This window comes from Arachis duranensis, chromosome 5, assembly GCF_000817695.3.
Source record: "Arachis duranensis cultivar V14167 chromosome 5, aradu.V14167.gnm2.J7QH, whole genome shotgun sequence".
In the NCBI taxonomy this organism is placed as follows: Eukaryota; Viridiplantae; Streptophyta; class Magnoliopsida; order Fabales; family Fabaceae; genus Arachis; species Arachis duranensis.
The window spans coordinates 95,330,772-95,337,241 of record NC_029776.3 but is presented as its reverse complement, the minus strand read 5'-3'; positions in this window follow the sequence as shown (position 1 = coordinate 95,337,241).

The following is a 6,470-nucleotide window of genomic DNA, read 5'->3' as shown; positions in this document are numbered from 1 at the left end:
ATATAAATTAAAAAATTTCTGAAATAAAATTAAAAAATAATAAAAATAAAAATATATTTTACTCTTTTATATATATACTTTTATATATATAAAGAGAGAGAAAAAAAGGGAGAGAGAGCGCATATTTAATAAAGATAATACATATGGCTGAAGTTTATATATGTAATTATAATTTTTATGAATTGTGTTTTTTATTAATCTTGTTAGTTTGAGCGATCACTGCGTGAGCTTCTAATTAACTGAATTTGAGATTTACTATTAAGTTAAAAAATGAGTTTAGTTATGAATCAAGTTCAATTTTTATGAAATTGGATTTGAACTTAACCTGATTTGATTTTGCTGGACTTACTGCCACCTTTATATATAATTGATTAAACATATATTAACATTATTATTGTATGTATCATTACAAACGTGACATGGAAATACACTAACAATTTCTGAAATTCGGTAAAATTCATCAAATTTTTTTTATTTGTACAAAAAAGTAACTACTAAATCATTATTCGAAAAATTCAAATACTGATAAAATAGTATTTAAAGAATATTATTAACAAAAAATTCTAAAATAATTTTAAAATTTGACAAACATAATAAAACATTACTCTCTCTATTTTTATTAACGAAAAATGCTGAAGTAGCAAACAGAATTGATTATATGGCCAACTCTCTCCAATAATCTATTTACTTGGTTTTTTTTTAATTAAGAGTAAAATATTAATTTTATCTTTAATATTTGGGGTAAGTTTTAAAGTTGTTCCTAACGTTTAAATCTTTTTATTTAAGTCCTTAGCGTTTTAAAATTGTCTCAATATTATTATGACGCTAGTGATTTGTTAGCAGAATTGACGGTGGAACAAAATTGAGACGATTTTAAAATGTTATGGACTAAAATAAGACGAAAACGTTAGGGACAAAAATGATACATTACTCTTAGAAGAATTATCAAATCAAGTAAAATGATAATGAATTTTAATTGCATTACAAATTTAAGATTTTTACTCGTACTTATAGAATGACTAGCATATAAACTTTGGAAAAAGAAAAAAAATGTACATATATAATAAAGTATAAATGATATCTTTTTATCTCTAATATACCAAACTCCTTTAATGTTTAATTTAATTAAATTTTATTTTTAAATTTTTAATAAATTTTAATTTTTTTCTTTAATAATTTCAATATTTTTTACTACAGATAATTATTTAATTTATTTTTTAATCTTGTTCTCAATCAAAAATAAATTTACCTAGAATAAAAGTAATGTGATTAAAAGTAAAATTAAAAAATAAATTTATTTAGGATGAAAGTAATGTGATTAAGAATAATTTACTTAGATACAATTAAAAAATAATGAAATAATTATCTTCTGTAAAAAATTGATATTATTAAATAAAATATTAAAAAATTTTGGTACATTAGAGACAAAATATATAATTTATACTTTATTGTATATGTACCATTCTTTTTTTTTGCAAGTTTATGTACTAATCATTCTACTAACATTTTATGATGATTAAAAATCTTTAAGATTAAAATTAAAAAATTAATTTATTTAGAATGAAAGTAATGTGATTAAGAGTAATTTACTTAGATACAATAAAAAATAATTAAATAACTATTTATCGTAAAAAATAGATATTATTGAAGGATAAAATTAAAATTTATTTTAAAATTAAAAATAAAATTTAACTAAATTAAACATTAAAAAAATTTGGTACAATAAAGACAAAAAGTATAATTTATACTTTGTGGTATATGTACTATGCTCTTTTTTTTCGCAAGTTTATGTACTAGTCATTCTATAAACATTTTATGATGAGTAAAGATCTTTAAGAATAAAATAAAAGAAATAAATTTATTTAGAATAAAAGTAATGTGTAGTTTACTTAGATGTGATTAAAAAATAATTAAATAATTACGTACCATAAAAAAATGATATTATTGAAAAAAATAAAATTTATTTCTAAGTTAAAAATAAAGTTTATTTAAATTAAACATAAGAACTTTGATACAATAGAGATAAAAATGTATACTTTATACTTTATTATATATGTATCATATTTATTTTTTTATTTTTTCAAAAATTTATCTATTAGTCATTCTAGAAGTATTCTATAATGAGTAAAAATCTTGAATTTGTAATGCAATTCATTCCGCTAAAATTTATTTTCATTTTACTTGATTTGATAATTCTTCTAAGAGTAATGTATTATTTTTGTTCCCAACGTTTTCCTTCTATTCAAGTTCCTAACATTTCAAAATCGTCTCAATTTTGTCTTGTCATTATCTGTTAACAGATCCCTAACGATGGGACAACACTGAGACAATTTTAAAACATTAAAGACTTAAATAGGATGATTTAAATGTTAAGGACAACTTTAGAACTTACCCAAACGTTTGGGAACAAAAACGATACTTTACTCTTTAATTAATTTAAATAATAACAAAGTGGAAAAACAATGTCTTAATTTAATTTGATAAAAAAAAATCACAGTTCAATTGAAAGAAATCCTAAATTCTTATACCCAGGAAGGTCTGGTAGTGATGGAGGCCCTGGTGGCATCATTGTGCTCGCCAAAAAGAACAGCGATAGAAGAGAGAAAAAAGGCTGAAACAGAAGAAAGAGAAAGGGAATGAGAATGATGGAGGGTGAGGGAGCTAGCGGTAATGCAGAGGAAGGAGAAGAAGGAGGTGATGCCGCTGCAGCTATCACTGTTGGAGGAGGTTGTCAATGATATGCTCTCCTCCTTGCGTCATTGCTGCTGCAACTATCTTTGACCAATGGGTTCTTATAAAGTTTGGACATTTTTCGCAAATTTTATGTGAGCTTGGTAGTTATTGGTTTCCATTGATGCCACCCTCAATTTCTCTCCTATCTGTAACAAACTCCTTTGATCCCGGTGTCATAGTGTCAAATGATCCAGCTTTGGTCCTTCGCTGTTGCCCTGCCGTTCGTTGCTAGCTACCGCCTCTCCGTTCTGCATTGTGTCTCCATTGCTCTGTTCTTGTCTTCACTCAATCCCACCATCTCTCTATTTGGCTCCATTCTGCTTTGCTATGTTAGGTGAGGTTCTTCTTCTTCCTCAAACTTCTTTTTATTTTCTCGATTCTGATTTGCTGTTGTCATCTATTGTGCTTTTGTCTCCTCTGACCTCCATAACAATTTGCTTTTTGCACTATGCTACATCTTTGCTATAGATGCTATCAAAACCACGAGGAAGGAGGATATAAAAGAAGTTTGAGGAGCTACTACTACTACTACTGTGACTGTCATTTCTTCTGGAACTCTATTGCGCCATCACTACCGTACGTGAAGGGGAGAAGAAAAAGCTAAGAGATGCAAATTTTGCAGTAAGAATGAGCCGGTCTAAATGTTAGGATTAATGATTTGAGAATTTTTTTTATTTAGAGATTTTATTTTTTTATATATTAAATTTTAATAATAAATAAAAATATCACATAATTTTAAAAGGTCCAAACTCATTTTATCTCTTTATCATTTTAACTATTAGTTAACCTAATTAAATTTAGTCTTCTTCTATTCTCAAATCCCACTCGTCACTCATTTATTCTTTTAAATTCCCTTCTTAGTTTCATATTTTGAACCTTCTTTTCTATTCCTTATTTAGTGGTCATTTTTTCTTCATCAAAAGGTAAATTTTAAATTCTCTGTTTTATTTTATATAGCTCTCTATGACTCTATTTATTTTTCAATTTCATTATTTTTCTTTTTGATATTTTTTCAAATACAAATTTTAATTCAAACAATTATAATTTAGGTATTAATCTAATTTTATTTTATTCTCAATTTAGTGATTCTTATTATTTATTTATTTATTTTTCGTTCTATTCTATTATATGTAATTATGTTGCATATAAATTTTTAAAGTAAATTGATCAATTTACTAATTTAAAATATATATTTTTTATTTTTAGAAATAATAATGAAAAAATATTTCAAAAGAAAGCTACCACTAGAATTTGAATTCACTCCATTAGTCTCTTCTAATAAAAAGAAGTTCTCAGAATTGAAGTGAAAAAAGTTAGTAGCTAATGTAATTTTTGGTTTTTTTTGTATTCGAATAATGAATGTGCATTTTTATATTTTTAAATTTAAATTAATATATCTTTTGATAGTAATGTGTATTATTTTTGCCCCGCAATATAAATTTTCTGGGTCCGTCAAAATAGTTAACATTTGATCTTTTTGTCAGATTTTAAAATTATTTAAGGATATTTTTGTCAATAATGTCTTTTAAATACTATTTTGTCAATGTTTGAATGTTTCGGATATTGATTTGGTAGTTACTCTTTGTATAAACTACATTAAGCTCCCTTTTAGGAGAAGAATAGCATTATTTTTCGTAGAAATGTTCAGTATCATATTCTACAACATATATACCCTGACCCAAAAATATAAAGATATGCCCAATAAGAATAAAAGCCCACCCAAAAAGGTAGCCTCATCTACTTGTTCGACCTTATAGAGGTTGGGCATGACAAGAATGGTTCAATCCTGACCCAAAAACATAAAGCCATGCCCAATAAGAATAAAAGCCCACCCAAAAAGGTAGTCTCATCTACTTGTTCGACCTTATAGAGGTAGGACATGATAAGGATGGCTCAATCCTACTTATTTGCATAAGTAACTACCTCTAGGAATATCTCATCCTATCTTGCTATTTTATCTAGAAGGGAGATCTCAATAAATTTTCAAGATAAAGGGAACGAGCATTCACCATCAAATGTGAAACTACTCTAAAAGTGGTTATCTTTCTACTATAAATACACTGACAAAATTTCAAGTATATTCAGAACCCAATTTACTAAAAATCTATTTAAAACCCTTGCTAACTTAAGCATCGGAGTTTCTTGTAGGTACCACCCCCACCTCTTCACGAAGAACTTGGACAGCGGTACCTTGGCACCAGTACAAGTCGAGCGCTACCTCAGAAGGAGTCTAGACCTCACGTTCAGACCCAAACTACCATTTCAAGTAACCCTTGAAACATTGGTGCTATTACCGGAGACCTGGAAGTCTATATCCACGTATGGCTGATAACCAGTATGAAGACGTTCATACGGCATCTGAGTCAGAACCAGAGCCCCACTAGTATGGCTGATAACAATGACTTGATGCTAGTATTACCTCTACTCCGGGAGAGAACAAATGCCCCTATGGGGAGAGAACGTCGAAAAACCATCATGCATGATGGATTCACTCGAAGGTCCACCCACTTGAAGATGAAGAACCTCCACATCCGACAGAGATATTAGGTTTAGTTCACGGCCATTGTGACCGATTAGAACAACTCGAGCTGGAGGTTGAACGACAATAAGAAATAGAGAGAGTTACGAAAAGAAGTACGACGACGGAAAGACTATGAGGAAAAGCTCTTGAAGTTAGAAACCAACCTTTAATTTAAACAGAGCAATTGGGCAAATCGGGAGGAAAGCCCTCTTGGAGGAGAAGATCCATTTGTTGAAGAGATCATGCGAGCCAGGATTTTCAGAAATTTCAAGACCCTCGACATGGATCTCTATGACGAAACGACCAACCCGAGCCATCACCGCAGTAATTTCAAAAGTCGGATGCATCTAGCTGATGCTTCTGATGCAACCCGTTGCAAGGCTTTCCCGATAACTCTGACTAAAGCAGCAATGAAATGGTTTGACAACTTATCCCCCAGGTCAGTAACATGCTTTAATGACTTAGCAAGGAAGTTCCTTACTCTATTTTCAATTCAAAAAGACAAAGTCAAACATGATCCAAGCCTGCTAGGGGTCAAACAAGAAGTCGGAGAGATACTCCGAGATTATATGGAGAGATTCAACAAAGCTTATTTGGAAATACAGAACTTACCTCCTGAAATGGTAATAATGGGGTTAGTTAATGGTCTTAAAGAAGGGTTGTTCTCCTAATCCATATCCAAGCGACAACCGACCTCCTTGTATGAAGTACAAGAGCGGATAAAAAAGTATATCAACATGGAGAAAAAATTTTTACTTCAAGAACCTCCCCCGAGGCCAAACCTGTCCTACCAAGCTCGGGACAAGGAGAAGGATGCTAAGAAAAAGGAGGAGTACAACTTGGAAAAGTCTTGAAGATACCATAACTACACCCCACTCCGAGTTTCTCTTGTAGATGTTTATAGAGAAATATGTCACACCAAAAAGCTTCCACCTCTTCGGCCCATCAAACACAAAAAGGCTAGAAGTCAGACAGAATACTGTGAGTGCCACAAGCTGTACGAGCATTCTACCAAAGATTGTTATGACTTAAAGAATGTCATAGAAAAGTTGGCCAGGGAAGGTCGGCTAGAAAGGTACTTGGCCGAGAGATCGGACGATCAAAGAAAAAGGGAAAAAGATGATGATGATGGAAGACGGTGAAATCGACCCCCATAAACTCCTAAGAGGCACATACATATGATAAACGGAAGGTTTGCAGGAGGATGAATCACTAA